Raw genomic sequence first — 27,813 nt, forward strand, 5'->3', positions numbered from 1 at the left:
AGCCAGCCTTTCCAGGATCCCACTTCCCAATGATGAGGCTCCAAGAAACTACAGGGGCTCTTCCCAATCCTCCCTCTGAATTGGCTTGCAGAAACCACTCTCCAGATCAGGACTTAATCTCTGTGTGTCCATACTGACACCAGAGCCATACTCTTCGGTGCTCGGCCCCCCTGCTATGATGCGGCCCCTGGGGCAGAGCACTAAACAGCTCAAATAGTAGGAGTCTCTCATAAACCTCAACACGTTCCTGTCTCTAAACCTGTTCCCTTTGTCTAGACCCCTTCAGAGATACACAACATCTTCTCCGTTCTTCCACTGCTATTCATTTGCTGGGGTGAGATTTTTTTTAGAAAAGTATTAGGCTGGAATTTCTTTCTCCCAAAAGGGGTAAATAATTCTAGAATTTGTTAGTAGTAATCAAAACAGCCAACCAGAAAAATCAGATGAGCCTTTGACATCTTTTATTTGTTCCTTCTCTGATGGCACTATAGCTGAGTCTGGAGACACTGATCATTTACTCCTGTCGAATCAGTTGCTTTTCTCTTTATGGGCAAAATCTTCAGTCGATCATTGGCAGATTCCACAGTGCACCTCCCATCAAGATTCAAAGAGATTGCTCAAAACTTCTCCTTAGCATTAATCAACAACATATAAACAAAGACACCCAAGCACTTCCAGGTATTAAGCCCATAACAGAAGAGTAGGTAATGTCAGCCTCATCACTTCCTACACTAGTCCCTGGAATGCCCCAGTTTTATCTGTGAGAAAACCCAGTGGCCAAGGATGGAAGTTAGTCCAGGACCTCTGAGCAATGAAATAACACTGTTATCTCAGGGCATCCTGCTGTCCCTAACTCCCATATGCTACTGATATCCATTTCCACTAAAAGCAGATTTTTTTTCACTGGAATTGATTTATCCAGGGCATTCTTAGTATTCCTGTTGATAAAGAGGAAATGGTAAATACCATTCGGGGTATGCCACCGCATGCAACTCCTTCTGAAGGCACCGAGCAGCACTGTCACCCCCACCCCTCCGCCGTGGCAGCCCCACAGGCTGAGTTACATGCCTTTACTCAAGCGTACCTTAGCCCAGGGGAAAACTGCAAACATTTATACTGACAGTCGATATGCTTTTGGTGTAGCTCATGACCTTGGAGTATTATGAAAACAACGATGTGTCCTTGCCCCCATTTGGGATACAATTTTAAAAGGCTCCTATATCCATAATTTACTGGATGCCCTACTTTGTTACTTGCTCCTCTGGCTATTAAGATTCCGGGGCATTCCAGACTCGACTCCCTAGAATTCAAAGGAAACCCCCTGCCGACTGTTTCTCTCTCTCTCTCTCTCTCTCACACACACACACCATGCTTTCAAGGGAACCAGTAGCCAAACCTCTGTCATGTTCCAAAGGGATATTCTCACCAATGATAACTTGGAAAAACTGACCAGATACCCAACTGACCCTAGAGAGGAGAAAACAATATTGAAAATATAATAATTGTTCTGTGGTTTGATAAAAAGGGAACTCTGGTTTGGACCAAATAACAACCCAGCCTTACCAGAAGTTCTAAAATTCCTGCTGTTTATCACTGTACATGCATTACACTGTTGATCTACTGACAAAATGACAGCATTCATGAAGCAGTACTAGTGGGGAAATATTAATAAGGCCACAAAAACTGGCCACCTCACTTGTCCCATCCATCCAAAGTACAATCCAGGGAAAGCTGTTCAGATAAACGGACTTTATATAGTTTCCCCATAACATGGATGTTGAGGATAAAAAGTTAGTCATAGGGGCGCCTGGGTGGCTCAGTGGGTTAAAGCCTCTGCATTCAGTTCAGGTCATGATCCCAGGGTCCTGGGATCGAGCCCCGCATCGGGCTCTCTGCTCAGTGGGGAGACTGCTTCCCTTCCTCTCTCTCTGCCTGCCTCTCTGCCTACTTGTGATCTGTCAAATAAATAAATAAAATCTTAAAAAAAAAAAAAAGTCCTAACTTGGTATGTTTTCTCTCTGACCAAAGCTTTCCCTTTTACACTGGCAAATGCTTCTCCTGTGGCTAAAATTCTGTTAGAAAAGATTATCCCTGGTGCCTGGGTGGTGCAGTCCATTAAATGTCTGATTTTTGGTTTCTGCTCAGATCGTGATCTCAGGGTCATGGGATTGAGCCCCACATCAGGCTCCACCCTCAGCATTGAGCCTGCTTGAGAGTCTCTCCCTCTGCCCCTCCCTCTGCTAGTGTTCTTTCTCCAAAAAAATGAAATAAATCTTAAAAAAAAAAAAAAAGAAAAAGATTATCCCTATCTGAGGAACCCTTTCAAACTTCATAGTGAAAAGGGAACCCATTTACTGATCAAACTTGGACAATTCTGTGCTGTTTGATTGGTTTTGTACTTTCATTGTCCATACCTCCCTTAATCCTCAGGGTTAGTCAGATACACTAGCAGCAGTATTAGAACTCAGCTGGCAAAATGCATAAAGACCCTCCAAATACCTTGGCTGAAAGCACTGTCACCAGTCCTTCCAAACCTCAGATCTATCTTATGGGAAATCCTAAGACTGGCACCCTTTGAGATACTCACAGGACATCCAGTGCACTTGGCCCCTGCCTCCTCTGACCCACAATTGATAAAAGGAGACCTACTTCAAAATTGTAAAGGCCTAATAGTGGCTGGGTGATGGACACGGGGGAGGGTATGTGCTATGGTGAGGGCTGTGAAATGTGTAAGCCTGATGATTCATAGACCTGTACCCCTGGGGCAAATAATACATTATATGTTAATAAAAAAATTATAAAGGCCTAATTGCTTCTATTAAAAATAAGCACACTTTGGTAGAGCAGTCTTCTCACAGTGCACTCCCAGGAGACGACAACCTTAAGCATCACATCCTGCAACATGGAGATTTTGTCTTTTGGAAAAGACACCTCCAGAAAGACTCGACCTCATCAGAGACTGCTAACCAACTCTTAAGCCATCAAACTCCAGGGAAAAGACTCCTGGATTCACATAACACATCTACAGAAAGCACCAGACCCTGGCTGAACCTGCACACCGCCTGCCGACCTGGACGGAAAGGCCTGGAACTGAAGCAGACACCACCGGGTGAGACAGCTTTCCAGGAGGCCTGGAGCAGGCCTATACAGTCTTTTTCTCACTACTGCTTCTCTCTTTCATGGAAAGATGATGTCCTTATCTCCATCTCCCAAGCCCCTGCAAAAGGAAGAAACTTCTTCTTTTGATTATGGCCTTTTGGAAACAACCTCCTCATGATTCTGGGACTCATTTCTCACTTGCTTTTTCTGAAGGATTAAGAAGACTTAGAATTAAAAAAAAAAAAAAAGACTCAGAATTCACAAAAGCCTTTTTCTTTTTTTTTTTTTTTAAGATGTATTTATTTATTTATTTGACAGAGAGAGAGATATCACAAGTAGGCAGAGGCAGGCAGAGAGAAGGGGAAGCAGTCTCCCTGCTGAGCAGAGAGCCCGATGTAGAGCTCCATCCCAGGACCCTGAGATCATGACCCGAGCTGAAGGCAGAGGCTTAACCTACTGAGAGCCACCCAGGTGCCCCACAAAAGCCTTCTTTCATCTAACCTATTAACTGATTCTGGATTCCTATCCAAATTTATGTCTCTGAACTTGCAACTTCACAGGCTATATCATCAATGAAACATTTGATTCCAAACAACTCCTTGAGATATAACAATACTGACTTAAAACCTCACTTTAAGTTTTGCTGTGATGCAAAAAAGTCCAGCAGCTATGGCTGCATTTTTACACCCGCACTGAATCTTCCCAAGCGTGCTCTGTTACACCTTTCAGTGTGCTCTTGCAGTATCCAGTAGTACCTTTCCTGGTTCCTTCACAAGCAGAGACTTCCAGGAGGCATGCCTTTGTAGGAAGAACGTTTCTCCCCCATGTCAGAATTAAGGGCCAATAAATATTTCAGCTGGCTATTTTCAGAGTTTAGAACCATCATACAATTTGGAATTCATGTTACTTCTTCAAACAGAAATTAAAATTGAGTTATTTCAGGTTTTGTATTTTGTTGTCTGTCAAACCTTCTAAAAACAATGTACCCAATCACACGATGCTGGCTCAGTGCTTCAAAATGACCTCCAATGCTTACATTTTTATAAATAGGCTATAGGTAGGAAGTGCCAGAGAGTTCTCCCTCCTAACCGTCCTTGCTATCAAATGCTGACTTAAGTGGTTTCCAGCTGCTATGCACTTACCCTCCCAAGAAGGACATGACAACCAGGGAAGGTCCTTCTTGGCACTGAGGAACAAAACCACTACATATGGAAAGCCTGACTCTTGATCAGCAATGCTTTCAAAAAAGATCTTGATCAAAAGGGGAAATGTGAAAATTAAAAGGAAACCTTGGTTAGAATGGAGTCGGGTAGCCAGCAGGGGGCGCTCTTGCACCTTGCCAGCAGATACTACTTAACTACTGCAGCAGGAGGAAGGTTAGGCTCCCCGCCACAGCCAAGCCAATGAAAGTCACTATACTTCAAACTTCCAGTTTCATCCAATGAAATTTTGTTTCTAACAGCCCTCCCAGCTTTCCCCTTTCCTCCATAAAAAGAGTGTTCCTCTCCTTTGTGCTGGGGAGTTGCTTATGGCTTTGGTGTGGCTAGCTTGTCCCAAATGGCAATCCTTTGCTATTGATTAATAAATCTATTTTTAAAAAATATTTTATTCATTTATTTGACATAGAGAGACACAGCGAGAGAGGGAACACAAGCAGGGGGAGTGGGAGAGGGAGAAGCAGGCTTCCCACTGAGCAGAGAGCCCGATCCCAGGACCCTGGATCATGAACTGAGCCAAAGGCGGGCGCTTAACGACTGAGCCACCCAGGAGCCCCAATAAACCTATTTTTTTGCCCGTAAAAATAACTGGCAGTTTTGTTTTTAAGGGTAAAAATACACACATCCACATCCTCAGGTAGACTGTCTTCTTCATTCAAATCGTGATTATATTTCCACTTCAATAGGTATTTTACAAAACATGTTTTATTTTTCAGAGGTTTGTTCTCAACCAGTGATGACTTCGCCTCCCCAAGGAATGTGTGGCAGTGTCTGGAGACATCTCTGGTTGTCTGGGGAGTGTGCTACTGGCATCCAGTGGGATGCCACTCAACATCCTACCGAGCAACAGGGCAGGCCCCAGAACGAAGAATTCTCTAGCTCAAAGTGTCAGCACTGCTGAGGCTGAAAACCCTGTTCTATTGTACAAACACCCTCAAATACAGTTAATGCCTTATTATTGAACATTTATAGTTTCTACTTTTTCACCATTAAAAACAGGACTGTGGGGGCGCCTGGGTGGCTCAGTGGGTTAAAGCCTCTGCCTTCGGCTCAGGTCATGATCCCGGGGTCCTGGGATCAAGCCCCGCATCGGGCTCTCTGCTCAGCAGGTAGCCTGCTTCCCCCTTTCTCTATGCCTGCCTCTCTGCCTACATGATCTGTGTCTGTCAAATAAATAAATAAAATCCTTAAAAAAAAAATAAAACAGGACTGTGATGAATACCCAGGTGTAGTGTTTTCCTGCTAAGTCCAGAATCAAAGGAGATAGATGTGAAAATTCAGCATGTGCACAGGCACCACAGTGGTCAGGAACAACAGGGACTCGTAGCTCAGCTGGGCTGTTCCCAGGAAACATAGGCCTCAGGGTCACTGACACAGTACCCCAGGGACTTGTGGCCCAATGGAGGTCTTTAGGAAAAGGGGTAGCACTCCCACGCCTGGCTAAGCAGAGCTGGGGGGATGCATAAACCTTCAGGGCAGAGTATCTGCCTGCATCTGGTCTACCTCTGGCTTCACTGCTTCGTTCCTCAAGAAGAAACTCAATGAGTCAACCACCAGCTGTGAGCAGGACCAGGCATACAGGAGTGAAGACCCACAGAAAACCTCAATGGCTCCATGGCAACAATGGCTCTATCCCCGAACCCCAATTCCTAGCCAAAGTTGCCAGCAAGAAGGAAAACTCAGAGCAGACAAGAACCGGTGTCCTCTCCTTTCTGAGATTCAGTGGGAAAATGGCAAGGTAGATGGGAACGGGAAGCAGTAAGCCACTGGCTTCCCTCTGAACAAGGCTTGCGAGTTACCTAGCATGTTCACAGCCAGGATTTCACCAGTCCCGAGACATCTGTGATGGACACAGCCTGGGACTTGAGATTCTGCCCAGCTGGTTTCTACCCTCTCTCCCCAACCCTTATCAGTCTAGGATCCTGAGGTGCAGGGAAGGCAGATATTATTCCTCATAACAAGACCCTGACAACCATCATGTACTGACAACATCCAAATACACCAGCCACAGGGCCAGGCTCACCTCTGCTTGTGGTTTCTCTCTATTCTTCATGACATCCCTGTAAAGAATTTTCAGAGTCAAGGCTGAGACTGGAGGGTGCCCAGTGAGGGCAGGGAACACCTCAGCACCTGCAGAGTTGCCCAAGCTGGGGATGTGAGGCAAGCTGGTACCCACCTCTGGGCATGTGTTCTGTGAGTAACATAAGCAGACTGTGGATACCTGGTATGTGTCTATTCAGACTCCAGTCCCCTTTCCTGAGGCCCGAGAGCCTCACCCTGGATGCCAAATGTCCCTGTAATAACTGAGAACCCCTAAGTTCACCAAAAACAGCCTAAAACCATCCCATAAAGTCAGTCAACTTGGGCGGCCTGGGCCAAAGTGATGCAGGAGCAAGTATACACAAATGCCCTGAAAGGACAAAGGTTTTATAAGCACAAAACCTTGGCAGGGCAGGCCTCTCCTTCCCAACATAGATTCACCTATGTCCGCCCCACCACACTGAACTCCTTACCAACCACCAAGCAGACTTCAATGTCACTCAACGTTGCACAGCGGGGCATGCTACAATTATGCTGGAAGAACCCAACTCTGCATGACCCCCACCCATCACACGACCAGCTGTGTGACTGTGAATATGGCTCTCATCAGTCAGCAACCCAGGTAGAGCTTGTTCAATGGGCAGACATGGTGCATGCAGCTGGAGGAACAATGGTAAAAATGAACCATGGTGGTGGGCACCTGAGTGGCTCAGTCAGTTAAGTGTCTGCCTTTGGTTCAGATCATGACCTCAGGGTCCCTGCTCGATGGGCAGCCTGCTTCTCCCTCTCCACCACTTGTGCTTTCTCTCACACACTCTCTCAAATAAATAAAATGTTAAAAGAAAAAAAAAAGATGCATGGGAAAAGATACCTCTTTATACCGTAGACCCTTGAAAACAGGTTTAAACTTTGTGGTCCACTTGCACACAGATTTTTTACAGTATAGTACTGTAAATGTATTTTCTCAATAACATTTCTCTTTCTCTACCATACTTAATTTTTAAAAAATATTTTATTTATTCGAGAGACAGAGAGAGAGCACGAGCAGAGGGGAGAGGCAGAGGGAGAAGCAGACTCCCTGCTGAGGCAGGAGCTGACCAACTGACCAACCTACTGACTTGACTGTGGGGCTTGATCCCAGGACCTGGAGGCAGAGATGTCCAACCATCTGAGCCACCCAGGCACCCCACTCTAGCTTACTTTATTATAAGAATACAATGTATAGGGGCGCCTGGGTGGCTCAGTCATTAAGCATCTGCCTTCAGCTCAGGACATGATCCCAGGGTCCTGGGATGGAGTCCCGCATTGGCTCCCTGCTCAGCAGGAAGCTTGTTTCTCCCTCTCCCACTCCACTCCCCCTGCCACTCTCTCTCTCACTGTGTCTCTGTCAAATAAATAAAATCATAAAAATATATATACAATGTATAATACATAGAATATACAAAGATATCTGTTAATTGATCGTGTTATCAGTAAGGCTTCTTGTCAACAGTAGGCTATTAGCAGTTATGTTTCTGAGGCATCAAAAGTGATATGTAGGGGCGCCTTGGTGGTTCAGTGGGTTAAGTGTCTGTCTTCAGCTCAGGTCATGATCCCAGGGTCCTGGGATTGAGCCCCATATCGGGCTCCCTGGCTGGCAGGGAGCCTGGTGCTCCCTCTCCCCCTGCTTGTGTTCCCTCTCTCGCTGTATGTCTGTCAAATAAACAAATAAAATCTTTTTTTTTAAAAAGTGGTATGTTGGGGCGCCTGGGTGGCTCAGTCGTTAAGCATCTGCCTTCAGCTCAGGTCATGATCCCAGGTTCCTGGGATTGAGCCCCGAATCAGGCTCCCTGCTCCGCAGGGGGGGCCTGCTTCTCCCTCTCCCACTCCCTCTGCTGTGTTCCTTCTCTAGCTGTGTCTCTCTCTGTCAAATAAGTAAATAAAAATAATTTTTAAAAAAAGTGATATGTAGAGTTCTGACCATGGGGCTAGAAGTGGGGGAATCAGCGCCTCTACCCCCATGTTGTTCAAAGGTCAACTGTGTATGTGAGATGTTCACCTTAAAAAAATTAAACTGCTAAGGCAAAACTATAGGCAAGTCCTTAGCAAGGAAAACACTTGGAGAGGGAAGGGGGAAGCCTGGAGGGCTGCTATAAACAAAAAGTCCACTGAGGTAAACTGGGGCTCCAAGTATAGTGGCTTCTCACTGGCTGAACTAGGACAGTCTCTCTTTGGCTGGGCTCCTTTGTCCTCTCATTGGTCCTCCCGCTGGGGCAGTACAGCAATAGGGGCTCACAAGGTACCCTCTCTTCCTGCTAGGTCTGCGCTTGAGGAGGAGTAGTAGGGCACGAGAGCGCCCCATGCTGGCCCCCTGACTCCATGTTAGTGAGGTTGTCCTTTATTTTCACCGTATCTATATATATCCATATATATCTTACAGCTAAATATTTAGGAAGATATATTTATATCTATTTTTATAGATAGACCAAGCTCTATATACAGTTGACCCTTGAACAATGTGGGGATTAGGGGCACTGATGCATGTGTAGTCAAAAGCGCACGTGTAACTTTTAACTCCCCTAAAACTCAACTACTAATGTTGACTGGAAGCCTGATAACATAAACACGTGATTAACATACACTTTGCATGTTAAATGTAGGATATGTTGTATTCCTATAAAAAGTAAGCTAGAGGCCCACCTGGGTGGCTCAGTCAGTTAAGTGTCCAACTCTTGATTTCAGCTCAGGTCACGATCTCAGGGTTGAGACTGAGCTCCACAACAGGCTCTGTGCTGAGCATGGAGTCTGCCTGAGATTCTCTCCTCTCCCTCTGCTCCTTGCCCTGCTCTCTCTCTCTCTAAAATTAATAAATAAAACCTTTTAAAATTTTTAAACATTAAAGTAAGCTAGAAAAAAAACATCATTAAGAAAATCATCAGGAAGATACAGTACTGCACTCTATTTATCAATGTCCAAGTTTATATTTGGAAAAAATCTGCATATAAATGAACCTGAATTCAAACCCAAGTTGTTCAAAGGTCACTTGTATAAATGTGGAGGCCGAGAAAATCAAGGCCATCCCACCTCAGGTTTAGCCTTAGCATAAGTACAGCCATCTTAGCTCTGGCAGCCATCTCAGACCCCTGTGCCCAAAGGCTGAACTTTCCCCCACCCTGCTTTAGTAACCCCCACCCTGTTTTGGTTCCAGGAAGCCCCATCCTGCTTTAGTAACAGGAACCCATAAATACCCCTGCCTTAACTAAGTTCGGGGTCCAAGTCCCTACTCCGCTGTGTTGGGTATACTTGGGCCCCAGCTTAAGCTTGTCTTATGAATAAACCCTCATGTGATTGCATCGGTGCTTGGCTCCTTGGTGGTCTCTCAGACTCGAAAACTCGGGTACAACATTATCTACAAAAATACGTTTTTATGTTTTCCCCATAAAATATAAATATCTATAAAAATATAGACATTTTCTCCAGACTGGGGATTCAGAAGAGAAAGTGCTATCTGGAAAAGACAGGGGCAGGGAAGGGAATTCACTTTTCTGGGCCTTGGTGTGTCTTCCTCAGAAAAATGGGTTTAGAGAAGGTGGATTTCCTTTTTCTTTTCCTTCTTAAATGAGCACATATTAAAGATTTTATTTAACTTACTTAATGGGGTAAACAGTAAAATGTTAAAACCACTCAGTGTGCCTGGGTGGCTAAGTTGGTTAAGCAACTGACTGCCTTCAGCTGGGGTCATGACCCAGAGTCCCAGGACAGAGTCCCCCTGCCCTGCACTGCCCCCCACTTCCTTGCTCAGCAGGAAGTCCGCTTCTCCCTCTCCCTCTCCCCCTGCTCTTTTCCTCTTTTCCCCCTCCCTCCCTCAAATAAATAAATAAATAAAATCTAAAAAAAAAAGTTAAAACCACTCAAAGGAATCAAAGATCAATAGCCACAGGCAATGGGAAAGCTGAGATGAATTTACAAAACACACCCCAAGCTAGTCAATATCCATAAGGTATTCCACTGGACAGCTCATTTGCATTTCTATGGACAATCATTTGCATTAGTATCAGTTTTCTTTAACTTACAAAGATGTAAAATAACTCAAAGACAATAAAAGGCAAAGAAAATAAAAGGGTGTACTAGTCAGAACATCCCGGTAGGGTTTTTTTATTTCGCATTTCAAAGTCCTTCAAAATTTTTCCTGACAGCCTTCCTGCCTATGACAATTATCTCAAAGATGATCTCAAAGATCAGCCTAGTAATTTATATCAGTGCAGCAAGAGTGTTCATTAACCAGTTTAAACCTCTAAGTTTCTTTTGCAAATTTAGAGCCATGCAATATTGAACTACTAAGGCCACAAAATCAACTTCGGACCGGAGACTTTCAATGAGGAATAAGGAATTTTGGACTGGACTTTTAAACACATTATTATTTGAGACCTGAGGGCAGGAAACCAAGCCTAAGCAATTGCAGCAGGTTTCGTGGCAGTTCCTATAAATGTGAGTGAATTCCTCTAAGGAAATAAAGAAAGCCCAACCACCTGGGAACAAAGGCTTTTCATCCCAACATTTGCATTTGGCAGACTCTCAAAGGCAGGCAGAGGATTGGGAAAGATTTATTGGGAGAAAAGGAGGGGGCTTCAGGTGTGTCCCAGCTGGAGGCTGGTAGCACTGTATATGACTGTTTAGGGGTACATATGTGGCTTTTTCTGCATGTCCTAAGTTGGAAGCAGGGACAAAGAGTAGGAAACCAGTTATTAATGAAGGCCAGCAGGGCCAATTATTACAGAAGTTATTTTTAGCTTTCTAGATTGTCACCAGAGACAGACCTGATTTCTAGCAGGCTGCCTTCTTGAGCTAGTCATTATGCAAGGAGGGGTTAGTTTCCCGGGTAGGTTGCTGCTGGTGGTGGATTCTGCTTTTACGTATGGTCTGGCCACAGTCCATTTGTATAGTCAGTCTCTTGCCTCTCTTACTCGGGTCCACCAAGTATCTTAAATTCCCTGGCCTGTCAAGAAGTGACCTTCCTAACCCCCCGTACAGCTAGGGCCCTAGGAGCCAGAGGCCGGGCAGTGTTCCTGGCAAGGCTTTGCAGGCACTGGTTTCATAAAGTGAAAAGTGGTTGGTCACAGCGGACTGCATGCACATCCTGCAGAAATATGACATTCCAAGTAAGGACCTGGTTACACTTATCAGCTTGTCCAATTACATCCTGGTTTTAAAAAAAGGACAGTATGGCAGTTTTGAGGCCTGATGCTTGGTTTCTGGACCTCTTTTGAGAGCATAAACAGAACTACAGTTTTATTAATCGCATTATTAACTCAGCTCCACATTCTGTTATGTTCCCTAATTATGTTCCATGCATGATCAAACATTAATTGCCTTTTTATCCCTACTCCCTGTTTACTCATTCATTGTAGAAACCTAACTGGCGGGGACACCTGGGTGGCTCAGTAGGTTAAGAGTCTGATTTGGGGGGCACCTGGGTGGCTCAGTGGGTTAAGCCTCTGCCTTTGGCTCGGGTCATGATCCCAGGGTCCTGGGATCAAGCCCCACATTCGGCTCTCTGCTCTCCGGGGAGTCTGCCTCCTCCTCTTTCTCTGCCTGCCTCTCTGCCTACTTGTGATCTCTGCCTGTCAAATAAATAAATAAAATCTTAAAAAAAAAAAAAAAAGAGTCTGATTTGGCTCAGTGGGGTAAAGCCTCTGCCTTCAGCTCAGGTCATGATCCTAGGGTCCTGGGATCGAGCCCCGCATCGGGCTCTCTGCTCAGCGGGGAGCCTGATTCCCTTTGTCTCTCTCTGCCTGCCTCTCTGACTACTTGTGATCTCTGTCTGTCAAATAAATAAATAAAATCTTAAAAAAAAAAAAGAGTCTGATTTGGCTTAGGTCATGATCCCAGGATCCTGGGATTGAGTCTGCGCACACACGCTTGCACTCTTTCTCTCTCTCTGACAAATAAATGAATAAAATAAAAATAAACCTAATGGGGACCAGATGGTAACACCTGTCTTGATGTACTAGATCCCAAATAGTGCCTTATTGTTCTGAAGAATGCTTACCTCCAGGTTGTTGAGCCCCACCCTCTTATGGTTTCAAGAAATCCCTTCCTTTCCTTTCAAATATATAAGCTGTCCCTAGGCTCAACAGGGTCACTCTGCTTTGGAAATGGTCCCCTGATTTCTCCTTGGATTGCCCCTCTGATGATAAAGCTTTCTTTGCTTCAAAGCCAGTATTCTCAGACATTAGGTACTGTGTATCCTATCTGGTACACAGTCTGAGTTTGGTAAGTTTCTCAAAAAATTATACACAGAGTTACCATATGATTTAATTTAAATTAGTCTGCTTCTTGGTATATACACCAAAAAAGTGAAAACAGCGATTCAAACAGGTATTTACACCCATGTTCTAGTGGCACTATTCACAAAAGCCATGCAAATGTCCATAGATAGGTGAATGGATAAACAAAACACGGTTCTACCCATAAAGTAGAATTCAGCTTCAAAAAGGAAGAACAAGGGAGCCTGCTTCCCCCCTCTCTCTGCCTGCCTCTCTGCCTACTTGTGATCTCTGTCAAATAAATAAATAAAATCTTAAAAAAAAAAAAAAAAGAACAAGGGGTGTCTGGGTCCCTTTGGTTAAGCGTCTGCCTTCAGCTCACGTCATGATCCCAGAGTCCTGGGATCCAGCCCCACATTGGGCTCCCTGCTCAGTGGAGAGTCTGCTTCTTCACCCCCCTATGCTCATGCTCTCTCTCTCTGACACATGATATAACATGGATGAACCTTGAGGACATTATGCTAAGTGAAGTAAGCCAGATACAAAAGGGCAGATACTATATAATTTCACTTATATGAGGTGCCTAGAGGAGTCAAATTCACAGACAGAAAGTAGAACAGTGGTTGCCAGGGGCTAGGAGGAGGAAATGGGGAATCACTATTTTAAGGGGTACAGAATTTCAGCTGGGAAGATGAAAAAATTCTGGACATGGGTGGTGGTGGTGTTTGCACGATATAAATGTACTTAACGCCACTGAACTACACATTTGAAAATGGTTAAAATGGGGGACGCCTGGGTGGTTCAGTCGGTTGAGCATCTGCCTTCGGCTCAGGTCATGATCCCAGAGTCCTGGGATTGAGTCCCGCACTGGGCTCCTTGCTCAGGGGGGAGCCTGCTTCTCCCTCTCCCTCTGCTTGCCACTCCCAATGCTTGTGCGCTCGCTCTCTCTGACAAATAAATAAATAAAATCTTTTTAAAAAAAGAAAATAGTTAAAATTGTAAATTTTTTTAAAAGATTTTATTTATTTATTTGACAGAGACACAGCGAGAGAGGGAACCGAAGCAGGGGGAATGGGAGAGGGAGAAGCAGGCTTCCCTCTGAGCAGGGAGTCTGATGCAGGGTTCGATCCCAGGACTCTGGGATCATGATCTGAGCCCAAGGCAGATGCTTAACGACTGAGCTACCCAGACGCCCCTAAAATTGTAAATTTTATGTTATGTGTATTTTACCACGCACCAAAAAAAGAATGAAATTCTGGCACAGGCTCCCACATGGATGAACTCTGAAGACATTACATGAATAATATAAGCCAGACACAAAAGCCAAATACACTGTACAATTCCACTTACCTGAGGAATTCTGTTGTTTTAGAGAATTATTAATTCCTCATTAATGCCACTGAACTGTCGACTTAAAATGGTTCAAATGGTAAATTTTATGTAATATCTGTTTTACTATAAAATTTTTAAAAGATTTTAAGTCATCTCTACACCCAGTATGGGACTCGAACTTACAGCCCCAAGACCAAGAGTTGCAGGGTCTACTGACTGAGCCCACCAGACACCCCACCACAGATTTTTAAAAATGGACAGATTCTTCATGGTGAACCTATGCAGATATCATCACACAAAACAGGGAGACTTCACAGGAATTCCCGGATGGGGGAGAGGGGTATGTGGGTGAGGTGGGGGGGTGGGTAGGAGGGCAGCAGAGAACTAGGCAACATTTTTAAATGTTTCGTTCAGTTTCCCAAAGCAGAGTCTACTAAATTGTTACAGGTTACAGACCAGTATAGACAGCTTAAGGAGTTTCCTCATGTACCTAGAAAATGGAAATGAAACCTCAATAGTATTCCATGCAAATCCCCATAGCACCGTTTTCCCGCATGGGTTTGCTGTGTCCCACAGACATCATGCATCTGAGGCCAGCAGGCCACTTCCACGGAGCTGTCAGTCAGTATCCAGAGGAAAAAGTGGCCAGAAAATCCTGACTCCACGCACTGGTGTCACCTGGAAGTTGTTGAAGCCGTCCTAGCTCAAAAGCCTGTTTTTTAAAGTATTACTATTTTAAGGTACTTGGTATAATCCTTTCCACAAGGCTGATTCTGTCCTTTGTTGGAGATACACACACATATACGACACACACAGAAACCCCAGATTATCTACAGGTGGCATTTCTCCGAGTGGTAATTTAAGAATGGAGGAGAGACAGATTCTCTTTTGGGGTATGGCACATAACTATTTTATAACAAATTTCATCACTTTCTCCTGAGAATAAAAACATATTTTAGGCAGAAAGGCATTTCCCATAAAGCAAACGTTTTCTGAAATATTTGTATTCATAACATTTTATCTGCACAAACGTATCCAAGGAAAGCCTGAGCGAGCCCCTCCTCTGATCTGACAGCTACTTTTCTCACGCAGCCCTCACAGGAGTGAGGTTTCAAATAAATCTAATTAATTTATATAGTATTTCTTTTTAGAAGGTGAATGACCTTTGTGGATTTCCAGGGGCACTCTGAGAAATCTCACTGACTACTGAGAATAACAGATATTCGGAAAAAAATGTTTTTGTCTACATTTAGGGTCCAATTTCTGGAAGGCAACACCGAAACGGTTGTCAGAGGCCACCTGGCATTTAAACTAGGATCAGTGGACACTTAAACTAGGATCAGAGTACACTTGAGAAACCAGAGCTGGCTGTCTATTAGTGAAACTAACAAAATCTTAGTTCTTTCATAAGTGATGAGCCTTTGTTCTTTATGGGTTTTTTTCCCCTCAAGCAATCAATAATATAATAAAGTTACCATAAAGTATCAAAAATTATTGTTTTACAGAATCTGTGCTATCAAGTTGGATTACACAGAAAGTAAAGAATAATCTTTCATTTCGGCAGTAAAGGCATCAATGAGTAAACCAAGAAAGCAAAACCATCAAAATAAGCAAAATTTGCCAAAGCTATGACATATTTCATAGCTTCTTTGCAAACTCAGTCATTTAACGGATTTGCAAAAACATGAAACAATGTCCTCATGAAAAGTGGTGTTTTATAAACTATAGTATTTTTTATTTTTTTAACTTTTTTAAACTATAGTATTTTTTAAAGTTCATGTTAACAAGCAATAAACACTAATGTTTTCTCTTTTTTTAGGTTTTATTTATTTTTATTTAATTTATTTGACAGAGACAAAGTGAGAGAGGGAACACAAGCAGGGGGAGTGGGAGAAGGAGAAGCTGGCTTCCTGATAAGCAGGGAGCCTGATGTGGAGCTCGAACCCAGGACCCTGGAACCATGACCTGAGCAGAAGACTTAATGACTGAGCCACCCAGTTGCCCCAGACCTGATAAATTTTCAAATAAATTAATAAATACTTTTAAATTTTTTCAGTTTTTATTTCAAACATAGAAAATATAATAGAGAAAACCCACTTAATCAAAAGCTTTTGGGGGTCCTCAATAATTTTTATGTGTAAAAGAGCAAGAGACCAGAAAGTCTGAGAAATGCTGCTTTGAGGGAAAAAAAACAAACAAACCTTTGCTTAAAAATTAAAAGCATATACACAAAGTGTTCATCTGCCATTCATATTCATCAGCCATTTATATTAAGTATAACTTTTACTTAATACTTCCCAGAGAACTAGGGGGTTGAGAGCTGTCATATACAAACATTTTAGAACATTTTAGCAGACAACTCCTGAACACAACACACAACACAACTTTCTATAGCCACACACACACAACTTTTATACTTTCTCACACATTCATTAATACTAGCCAAAGTAAAGCTTTTCAGCATATTTAAAAAAAAAAAACTTAAAATTATACCTAGTAATCAATGTTTCAGTATTCTATGTATACAATTCTATGTATACAGTTCTATGTATACAATTACTACCCATTAACTAAGCCAATTTAATATTATCTCAGCTTTTAGGTTAAGTTTTATCTTTGAATACTGTACTGTTAAAATAAAAACACTGTCAGAATTTAACTGAATTTAGTTGAAAACAAATTTACATTTTTTATAACCTTAAATATTACATAAGAGTAATGATCTACCTGTAGAAGTTTGGGCATGGGGGGGAAGGTAGAATAAAATTTACTGTATTTATTATATTGATTTACTGTATGTTGTTACTAAATACAATCAGTATTATATCTAATACTAATAAATCAGAGAAAAGACAGCTTTTTTACACCAAATTATTACTTCATTCTCATTTGTCAAAGACTTATCTTAATATAAATCTGCATTCTTAAAAAAAATTTGTTTCTGTAAGAATTTTTTTTTTAAGATTTTATTTATTTATTTGACAGAAAGAGAGATCACAAGTAGGCAGAGCAGCAGGCAGAGATAGAGGGGGAAACAGGCTCCCTGCTGACCAGAGAGCCCAATGCGGGGCTCCACCGCAGGACTCTGAGATCGTGACCTGAGCCGAAGGCAGAGGCTTAACCCACTAAGCAACCCAGGCGCCTCTGTAAGAATTTTTCTTAAGTCTAGTGCATTTCAGTCACTTGGAGTGCAATGTCCTTGGGGCACCTGACTGGCTCAGTCAGTGGGGCACGAGACTCTTGATCTTGGGACTATAGGGTAAGAGATTGGGGGTAGAGATTACCTAAGAAAATAAAAAAATAAAAAATCTTTTAAAAAAAAGAGTGCAATTTCCTTATTTTCTGGAAATTTCAGAAATACTTGATTTATGCAGACATTTACGTCCACAAGTTGATCCAGCTTAAGACACTTTACAGCCTAACTCCGCAATAATTAAAGAAATTTGTTTCACAATTATACAATGAGAGGCAAAGGCCTTTCTGAACTATAGAAATAGAGAACTTGTGGCATCAATTCTACATCAGCTCCAGGTTGAGAGTAAACATAGAAACACAAAGACATACTGCCTCAGATGTCAGAGTTGTTCTTCCTGGTGGACACAAAATTCTGAACCAAACTGAACGTGAGAGACTGAGGACACAGTAAGGTCCAACAACCAGCCTCTCCGCCATCCCTCATTCAACAGAGAATCCATCTGTCCGTGAAGATCAGCACATGGTGAGACCACAAAGCCAAATTTTTGATCACTGATGCCACCTGTCAGTGATGGGAATAATTGATCTGCATGTGCAAACCAAAAATCAAAACAAAACATAAAGTCAGGGGAGAGAGAGAGGAAGAGAGACACACACACTCGGTTGGCAAAGTCAAGAAACAAGTTCTTCTTAGCTAGTGCCTCTGGTAGCTAAGAAAAGACCATGTGAATCCACTAGGCATACTTTTCAGTGGATGACCTCCCAAACCACGAATATGTAATTAAAAGAAAAAGAAGTGAAACCATGACTTTCATACAAATATAAAATGGTAGCATGGACACGTATCCAAGATTTCATTTAGTTTTCTAATTTTTTTTTAAAGATTTTATTTATTTATTTAACAGAGAGGGAAACAGTCAGAAAGTAAACACAAGCCAGGGAGAGGGAGAAGCAGGCTTCCCACTGAGCAGGGAACCAGACTTAGGGTTCGATCCCATGACCTGAGCCGAAGGCAGATGCTTAACGACTGAACCACCCAGGTGCCCCTAGCTTTCTAATTAATGAAGGGACTAGTAAGAGGATACAACCAGTTTCTAGACAATGTGGATTTCTAAGGTGTCTGCCAGTTCTCACATCCGCTTTTATGAAAATAAAACCAAGTCTAGAGCTGTAAGGAAAACGTCCTTCCCCTCAAGCAGGGTGAAGTTCAGTTTACTGGGGTGGATAGGATCAAGGCAGAGCCAGAAAGACAGTCCTGACAACCCTGGGTGGCTAGAGCCACCCAGACTTCCTCCTTTCCACAGTCCCCAACAGGACCTCTCCGGCTTACCTAAGCCACTGACTTCTTCCTTTGGGTTTTGACTCTCACCAGTTTTCACACTGGCTCTTTCTGACAACTCACAGCAGGGAGGTGTTGCCACTCTCACCAAGGACACATTTCTGTAAAAGGCACACTTTCACTCACCCGGGCCCAAAAGGGTTTACCAGGAATGGAGGAAGCTGGAGTGGAGGAGACTGGTTCCTCTGCCTCTGTGCTTAGGTCGAGTCTAAGCTCCCAGCCCCTCATTCTTCCCAAGCACAGAGGAAAATTCCTTAGAAATTCAAGTGCTCTGATTCTGTTTCCCAACCTCTCCAACCCAAAGGCATGGGGACTACTGATCTAACCCAATGGTTTTCAACCCTGGCACACCAGAATCAATGAAAAGCTTTAAAACACACCGAGCCAACATCCATTTAAAAACAAAACAAAACAAAAAAAACTACTGGGGGACGCCTGGGTGGCTCAGTTGGTTAAGCTGCTGCCTTTGGCTCAGGTCATGATCCCAGGGTCCTGGGATCGAGTCCCACATCCGGCTCCTTGCTTGGCAGGGAGCCTGCTTCTCTCGCTGCCTCTGCCTGCCACTCTGCCTGTTTGTGTGTACTCTCTCTCTCTCTGACAAATAAATAAATAAAATCTTTAAAAAAAAAAACAAAAACAAAAACTACTGGAATAAGTGAGTTCAGCAAGGCTGCAGGACGTAAGTATTGCAAGATCAATACTTCTATAGATTAGCAATCAAGAATCCATAAATGAAATTAAGAAAACAATTACCTTTATAACAGCATCAAGAAAAAGAGAACACTTAGGAATCGTTAACAAAAGTAGCATAAGATCTGTATGCTGAAAACTACAAATACTGTGGAAAGAAAGAAAAGAGCTAAGTAAATGAAAAGCCACACAATGCTTACAGATTGGGAGAATTATTAAGGTTAAGATGGCAATACCTCCCCCGACAAAATTCACCTATAGATTCAATGCAATTCCTCTCTGACTCCCAGCTGGATTTTTTTGCGGAAAGTTACAGATGGCTCCTATAATACATATGGAAATGCAAGGGGCACAGAACAGGGAATCTTGAAGAACAATTTCAAATTGTTACTTCCCAATTTCATACTTTCCAATTTCAAAACTTACTAAGCTACAGTAATCAAGACAGTGTGGTATTGCAAAGGATAAGATTGGTGGAACAGCAATGACAGTTTGGACCTATGGTTAATTGACAGTTGACAAAGGGGGCAAGTCCAGGGTAAAAAGTTGTCTTTTCAACAAACGGTGCTAGGCCAACTGAGTATCCACAAGCCCCTACCTTCACGTCATATACAAAAACTAACTCAAAATAGGTCATGGAACCAATGCATGAGCTAAAACTACGAAATTCTTAGAATACAGGAATAAAACTTCATGACCTTGAGTCAGGCAATGATTTCTAAGACATGACACCAAAAAATAAGTAATACAAGAAAAAAAACAGATAAACAGGACTTCTTGAAAACTAGCTCTCAGGAACTGGTTGGCTAAGTCGGTAGAGCATGCAACTCTTGACCTCGGAGTTATAAGTCCAAGCCCCACGTTAGGTGTAGAGACTACTTAAAAATAAAATCTTAAAAAAAAAGGAAAAGAAAATTAACTCTTGTGCTTAAAAAGATAACATCAAGAAAGACGACCCATGGAGTGGGGACAAATATTTGCAAATCATTAATCTGACAAGGACTGACAATAAAGAATTCTTGTAACAATGAAAAGACAACCTCATTAAAAATTAGGCAAAAGATTTGAATAGGATCCAGAGAAGATACACAAATGGCCAATGAGCTCATTAAAAAATGCTCAACATGATTAGCCATTACAAAAATACTAATCAAAACCACAATGAGGGGCACCTGGGTGGCTCAGTGGGTTAGAGCCTCTGCCTTTGGCTCAGGTCATGATCCCGGGGTCCTGGGATGGGGCCCCGCATCAGGCTCTCTGCTCGGTCGGGAGCCTGCTTCCCTTCCTCTCTCTGCCTGCCTCTCTGCCTACTTGTGGTCTCTGTCTGTCAAATAAATAAATAAAAATCTTAAAAAAACAACAACAACAACCACAGTGAACCCACTAGAATGTCTAGACTAAAAGAGGGATAAAAGCAAGTGGTAACAAGAATGTGGAGAAACTGGAAGCCTCATGCGTTGCTGGTGGGAATGTAAAATGAGGCAGCTTCTCTCAGAAAGTCTGGCAGCTCCTCAAACAATTAAAACACAGTTACCAAGCAATTCCACTCCTAGGCATATACCTAAGAGAAATGAAAACATATGCCCACAGACAAACTTGTACATAAATGTTCATAGCAGCATTATCCATAATTGTTAGACAGTAGAAATAACCCAAATGATCAATGACTCCATAAACAAAACATGGTACCTGTAAGACAGTGGAATATTATCTGACTGTGAAAAGGAGTGAAGGTCTGATTCATGTTACAACATGCATGGACATGAAAACATGCAAAGTGAAAGAGACAGACAAAAGGCCACATTTTGTATGATCCCATTTATGGGAACCTCTCAGAATGCACAGATCCATACAGCCAGAGAGTGAATTAGGTGCCAAGAGCTTTGGAGACAGTGGGATTTGGGCGGGATTAATAATGTGTAGGGAGTTTCTTTTGGGGCTGTTGAAATGTTCTAAAATTAGATTGTGGGAGCACCTGGGTGGCTCAGTGGGTTAAGGCCTCTGCCTTCGGCTCAGGTCATGATCCCGGGGTCCTGGGATCGAGCCCCACATCGGGCTCTCTGCTCGGCGGGGAGCCTGCTTCCCCCTCTCCCTCTGCCTGCCTCTCTGCCTACTTGTGATCTCTGTCTGAGTTGTGATCTCTGTCTGTGAAATAAATAAATAAAATCTTTAAAAAAATAAAATAAAATAAAATTAGATTGTGGGGATGGTTAAAACAACTCTGTGAATATAATGAAAACTACTTTAAATGGGTGACTATGATGGTATGTGAAATATCTCAATAAAGTGGTTAAAAAAAAAAGGCAGCCTGAGGAAGGATGTTCTAAAAAGGCAGCAGCCTCTTTCCCAGGTACCTGAGGCCATCCCCTCACACAGGTCCACTGCTCTACCCAGGTCTGCAAAAGTCCACCATCCTGCTAAAAGCCTGTATCCTACAGTCTCCTGCTTGCCCTCCCCTGCCTAGGCCCGGGCTTCGGAAAGATCTTGCCCCACTGGGTGGGGCAAGACAGGTATCCCAGAGGCTACTCTAAAATGTCTAGCTCAGCCTTTGTCATACACCTGTCCCCTCTACACTCCTAACTGCCTTCTTCTGAGAGCTTAGTCATGGGGAAGAAAAGGGATGTTACCAAGGCCACGTCAGACCCCAGATCACGCAGCCCTTCACAGCTAGAGCTGGCAGGCAGGGCAGCTGAACAGAGCAGGAAGGGACTGTGGGCCAGCAAGTATGTGCAGCGGGGACTCACAACAACCCTCCCACCTCCCAAGTTCTAGCAGGTTCTGTTTCCTCATCTAGGCAAAGGGATGATATCCTGTATTTGGAATGGTGCAGGGCGTGAAAATAGTCAGTACAATCATTTTACACACGGATAAGCACTACCCCAATGAGATGTCATGACCAGCAATGGTCCTGGACTCAGCTTCCCAGGCAGCCAGGAAAGAGTCTGGGAGGTTGGATGTTACCAAGGTTCCTAGGAGACACCCAGGGAGAAACTGGGCTTTTTGAGAAGCGAAGGACACCTGGGGGCCAGCTGTCTAACGGTGGGGAATTTGGGGGACAACGAAAGTATGATGGGCTACAGACGCATTCTCCTCAAGGCTTGCTGTCACCCAGACCCAGGGGCCTACCAGCCCACCAACCCAATGGCTTCACAACCCTAACCTTACCCTCTCTCCAGGACAGGGGTGGACATACCTGCTGGAAAGTATGGAAGAAGTTCCAGTCAAGGGTCCTTTACCTCCTCTATGATAGCAGGGCTTGCCTTGATTCCAGGGTCCCTGGGGGGTGCTGAGCCTCACCTTGGTCCTCTGCTCCCTCCCCACCCCCAATACCATACATAATAGAGGTGGCTGGGCCCAGAAGGTGGTGAAGGGACAGTCCCAAACACAGTGCCCACCCTTACCAGAAGTCAGCACCCACAGCTCAGGATTCCCCAGAGGTGGCTTCTTCCTTTCTATCTCCAAGGAGCTGCCTGCTGGTGCAGAAGCCCCTCCCAGCCCTTCCCATCCGGATCGGACTTCCCAGATGGCGACCCATTATGAATAACACCCTCACTAGTGCTGAGAGGGGCTGCTGGTGCTGTGACTCATTTACCCAGGGGGACTTCTCCCAAACTGAGGCACACATATGCCTGAGACCTCAGGCCTGGTTTACCGCTCACAGGACCAGAGTTACTGAGCTCCGTGTCACTCTCTAGCACTTACTCCCACCCAAGTGGGATCCCCACACCATGTCGCACAGGCCTTCCTGACTCAGGCCCTCTCCCCCACCCCCCATCTACTAACTCCTCCTCTGCTCCCTTACTCCTGTCATACCTCCCAAGCCCTAACTGAACACTAGTCCCCCAGACTTCAGCTGGCTCTCCCCAGAAAGACAGATGAAAAGCCCAGAAAAGTCCCAAACTCCCTAAGTCCCTGGGGCCCAGCAGCATTTAAGAGGCTCATGCATTCCCAGACCACAGAGGGATCCTCTGTGGTGACCTCTGTGTGTGACCCGGGTCACAGCTGGCTCTCAACCTGCCATGTGACCTCACTTTCCCTATTTGTAAAAAGGGCACTCCCAGCCTTGTGACATTCTTACCCTTCACTCTAGCTTGGTGGGGGAGTGGGTGTGGGTGTGGGGCGACTGTGCATGAGGGTGTGGAGATCCAAGCCCAAGCTCCTGGGACATGGTCCAGTCCTGGACCCAGGGCCATGACCACCCGAACATTTGTCTAAATATGAGCATATACATGAGAAACACCCCATCACTGATGTTTCACAACGGCGGCATTTCACAGAATTCTGGTGAGAATTGAGATAGTTATGCAAAGGAAACCAACTACAGACACACAGATGCCCACTGACAGAAAAACAGCATCACCATTGCTGGCCTCAGATAAAAGCTCAGACCCCTCCACCCACCACACTAGGCTACATTCACATTCCAAAGACTGGCCCACGCCAGACCAGAACACAGTACTCACTTTCCTAACTCTGAAGAAAGGCACTTTGTTAAGCACAGGAGCATATAAGGCAACTGCTGACCCGCCCCGATGGTCTTCACAGCCAGCAACTTGGCGGGAGCTTATTAAGCGCGGACTTGGGAGCCAGTTCGGACCAGGCAGAAGCCCAGGCACGAAGCTTTGCCAGGATCTCCATGGTGATCCCGACACCCTGGACCCAGGAGGCATGCCTCTCTTCACATGGTGGCAGCCCCACATCCTTCCACAAGGGCAGACAGTCTACCAGGCCCCACAGGGCAGTTTCAGTCCCACCACTCTGGGTGTCTGAACGTAACCAGCCCCCTTTTAAACCTGGTCTAAGACTCAGAGGGGCTCAAAAACTCCACCACCTAGCACCTGTCTCCAACACCCAACACCAACACCAACAGATAGGATTACCAAGGGGAGAGGTTAGTTTAAAACAAACCACTTCCTCATTTTCTAAGTTGGTGGCTTCTAGGACTCTGGACACAAAAAGCCAACCACAATTTCCATTCGATGGTTGCTTTATGGTTCATCCAGATCATGGAGTCAGCCTTTCATCTGAAACTCTCCCATTTTGACCTCTGCAGGCAGGAAGAGAAGAGCAACGGAAGGTGAGGAAAGGACTGGGCCACAGGGATGGGAAGCTGGGGAACCTGTGGGGCTAAATGCCACCCAGCGGGTCCCTGGCCTTGCTCCCTGAAGCTTCATCCTGTTCCACACACATCACTAGCTGCCTGCAGGGAAGGGGAGTCCACAGAAAGGCCACATACATTCTCTCTGCTCCTTGCCCCTTCACGTCTAACCGGTGTAGAGGTACAGAAGTGGATGGGCTGAATTTGGAAAATGGGCTAGTAAGTAGCCTGGAAATCCAGGCAGTGCAATGTAACACTTGGAGCTGGGACTCTGGGGTCTGACTTCCTCGGCTGTGACCCTGGGCAAGTTACTTAATCGCTTCATGCCTGTTTCCCCAACTGAAGAGTAAGGATGATAACCTTGCTTCTGATTACTGTGATGTCCAAATGAGCTAACTAATACACATGAAGTTATTCATGTGTGTATCAGGCCCACAGTGAGCTCTATCTATCTGTTATCACCATCCTCAATTAGCTGTCTTTTTCAGACCCCTCAGTGGCTTTGGGCAAGGACACGTATCACCTGGGGGTGGCCAGCCAGGTGTGGGAGCCAAGGTACTGCTAATGGGATCCTATGCATAGGAGTCCCAGTAGGGTGGGTAGCTAGCCTCAGGGGGCATGCCCTCCAAAACCCCAGACTGACAAATGGTCACCAGAGGTACAAGCACAGAAAAGACTTCCAACAGCCACAGCTCCAGAGTGAGTCCTCTCAGGAGCTGAGAATCCAGAGCCAGCATGCTGGGTACTACCCACCAAGGAACACACAGTCCTTGATCATGATGGCAACATCCTATCACAGTCCCTTTACACTAGAGAAGAAGAGAACAGCCCAAATGTCATTCACTGACCTTCTGCAAGCCAACACTCCTGCCCTGGAAAGCTCCATCATCCAACGACTTGCTCCTCCATATGGCCTCAGCACTCCTGACAGGCCGTTCTCATTTGCCAATGAGTAAAACCCACAGTTCCTCCAATGAGTCTCCCCAGGTTGGCTAAGGCTATGAGCTTCCCTGGGCAAGGCCTCAGAGGAGGGCATGCAATGCCCCTTCCCACCTAGGCACCCCTACCCCAGCATTCCTGCACTGCCCTGAGTGCACTTTCCCACCTTATCCAACTGGCAAGATCCTATTTATTCTTCAGAGTCCCCTTCAGATGGCCCAACCTCTTCAGACGAAGCTAACAGCAACCCACCCCATGTTCCCAAAGCTCTTTGCAACAAATACACCAAAGCCTGCATCCTGATGTATGACAGTAGTCAGTTTATGTCTCCATTCCCATGAGACAGCACCTTGTCCCTCATGAACCACACCGCCCCCATGCCCAGCACAGCATGGGCACTGGGCACCTCAGTACTCAAGGAAGCCCGTGAGAAGGCTGCCTTTAAACCCCACCTGTGAAGTCCTCCACCAGGCCTCCTGAGGGTGCCGACCCTGCACCTCTTCTCTCGCTGGGCAGGAGGGACAGAACACACACATATACCCCGCAGCAATAAAAGGCTGGACATCTACCCCCTTCCCAACAAGGCCTTCCTAGAGCTCTGCCCACCTAAACTTTTAAAACTAGAAGTCCCCTTCTCACTTTCCTTCTAGCTCCAAAACCAGGAACAGTCACTGATGACTTCCAGTGGCCTCTCAGGGCCCTGGTTCAAGGCCTGGGTCAAGATGGCACAGACCAGAGGTGCATGGGTGGCTCAGTCCTTTGAGCGTCTGCCTTCGGTTCAGGTCATGGGATTGAGCCCCGCATCATCGAGCCCCACATTAGGATCCCTGCTCAGTGGGGAGACCGCTTCTCCTTCTCCCTCTGTCCCGCCCCCTGGTTGTGCTTGCACACACGCAGTCACGTGCTCTCTGTCAAATAAATAAATAAAATCTTTAAAAAAAAAAAAAAAAAGATGGCACAGACTAAGGCCCAGGACAGCCTTCCCCAACTCAGAGCCTGCCACTCACCCCAGATGGGTGGAGATGGAATGTGGACAAACCACATCCTTCAGCAGCTTCCCCCAGCTCCCTTCTACAGAAAGAGACCAGCTGAGATGCCACCAAGTGAGGCTTGGGCAGCCAGATAAGATTTGCAGGAAGGGCAGGCAGGCTTGGCAATGGAATTAAGTAGCTGACTGAAAAGTTGGGTGCACTCTGTGCTGGGTTTCCCACCCTGCTCCTCAACCCTTTCCGGACCAATCCAATCCCAAAAGGCCTTACCTGTGTTCCTCAAGCTCATCCTCACTGTCACCACCACGGTCCCTCCTCGACCCCAGAAAAACCCCTGCCAGACCAGCCACTTGGTAGCTGAGGGCTTTAGGGCTCTCCCAGAGCCCCCTGGGGTTACAAAGTCATTCAACAAACTAACTTCTACCACCAGCCAGTACATGCATGTAATTTCTAACAGTTCTAAGACAGGCTCTCTGGCCACACTGAGGCAGGGGTAAAACAGGGAAAAGTGCCCGAGACCAGAGCCCAAGGTCTGCGTCTGGATTTAGGTTCCGGATCTGGTGCTGAACAAACAGATGTGTGACCTGAACCGATCCTTCCCGTCGGGTTTCTCATCTTGGAGGATGGACCTGGCAGCTACAAATCGCACTGCGAACCGCCCACCCACCCGGGGGCGGGGGATGTCTTAAGTCCTCACCCACCAGCCCCTCCACCGCACCCCGGCCGAGGCCCCACAAGCCGCCGGCCAAACCCGAAGACTCGCTGAGAGGGGACAATAAAGCCTTCTCTAGCCCACCCAAGGGGTGGGCCGCTCCGGCCACTGGAGAGAATCCGGGAGCCGCGCGCCGGCCTGCTCCCGCTCCCCGGGGTCCCCATGTGTCCTTCCTCCGAGGGGGAAGCCCATCCGGCGGTGTGTGGGCCGCGCGGACCGAAGGAGGGGACCAGGCGGACGGGGGGTGCAGGGTGAAAGGCTGCCTCGACGTCGGGCGCCGAGGGCCGGCAGGCTCCAAGCGTGGGGTCGCGGGCTGCCGGCCGCGGGGGCCCACGGGGCGCTCCGGGCCGGGTGGCACCTGGCAGCAGCGCCTCCCCGCCCACCGTCCGGCCCCACAGGCACAGGCGGTCCGGGGATGTGTTTGGGACCGTGGGGCCGGCAGCGAGCGCTGAGCCAGCCCCGCGCCGGGCAGACAGGGGCTCCTGCAGCTCAGCGCAGACGGCCGCGCGGGCAGCGAGGGGCTACTCACCGACCTAGAGGCCGTGGCAGCAAGCCGAGAGACCGGCGGCGAGGGGCGCTGGGGGCCGGGGGCCGGGGGCCGGGGGCCGGGAGCCGGGCTAGGCGGACTGGAGGCAAAGTCCCCGAGACGCGCGGAGTACGCAGCCGCCGCGCTCGCACTTCCTTTATTTCCCGCCCGCCGCGGCCGGCCCCGCCCCCGGCCCGTCCCTTGCCTGTGCCTACCGGGAAACTCCCCGCGCAGCAGCCTGCTCCTGGGGGTGGGCCCCGCCTAGCGGCCGCGACACCCCCACCCCCACCTGCCGGAGCAGCCGAGGATACAGCCCACTTCCACCCACAAACCGTGGTCCCTATCAAGGTGGCCATCTGGGGAGGTTGGTCGCCCATTCCGGCGACGCAGGG

At 46.0% G+C, this 27,813-nt stretch overlaps 1 protein-coding gene across 3 annotated transcripts in view; it reads right to left on the reverse strand.

Moving 5' to 3' along the window:
* Nucleotides 1-27,596, reverse strand: part of BID (BH3 interacting domain death agonist) — a 44,527-nt gene extending 16,931 nt beyond the window's left edge. The window contains exons 1-2 of one of the 3 annotated variants that reach the window (XM_080811553.1): nucleotides 27,425-27,596; nucleotides 9,036-9,192 (exon numbers count right to left, since the gene is read on the reverse strand). The gene's annotated coding sequence lies outside the window, so the exon portion shown is untranslated. The remainder of the gene's footprint in view (nucleotides 1-9,035; nucleotides 9,193-27,424) is intronic. The other 2 variants (XM_080811552.1, XM_080811551.1) reach the window with 2 other exon arrangements.
* Between the last annotated feature and the right edge of the window lie 217 nt (nucleotides 27,597-27,813).

Source organism: Martes martes (genome assembly GCF_963455335.1).
Source record: "Martes martes genome assembly, chromosome: 8".
In the NCBI taxonomy this organism is placed as follows: Eukaryota; Metazoa; Chordata; class Mammalia; order Carnivora; family Mustelidae; genus Martes; species Martes martes.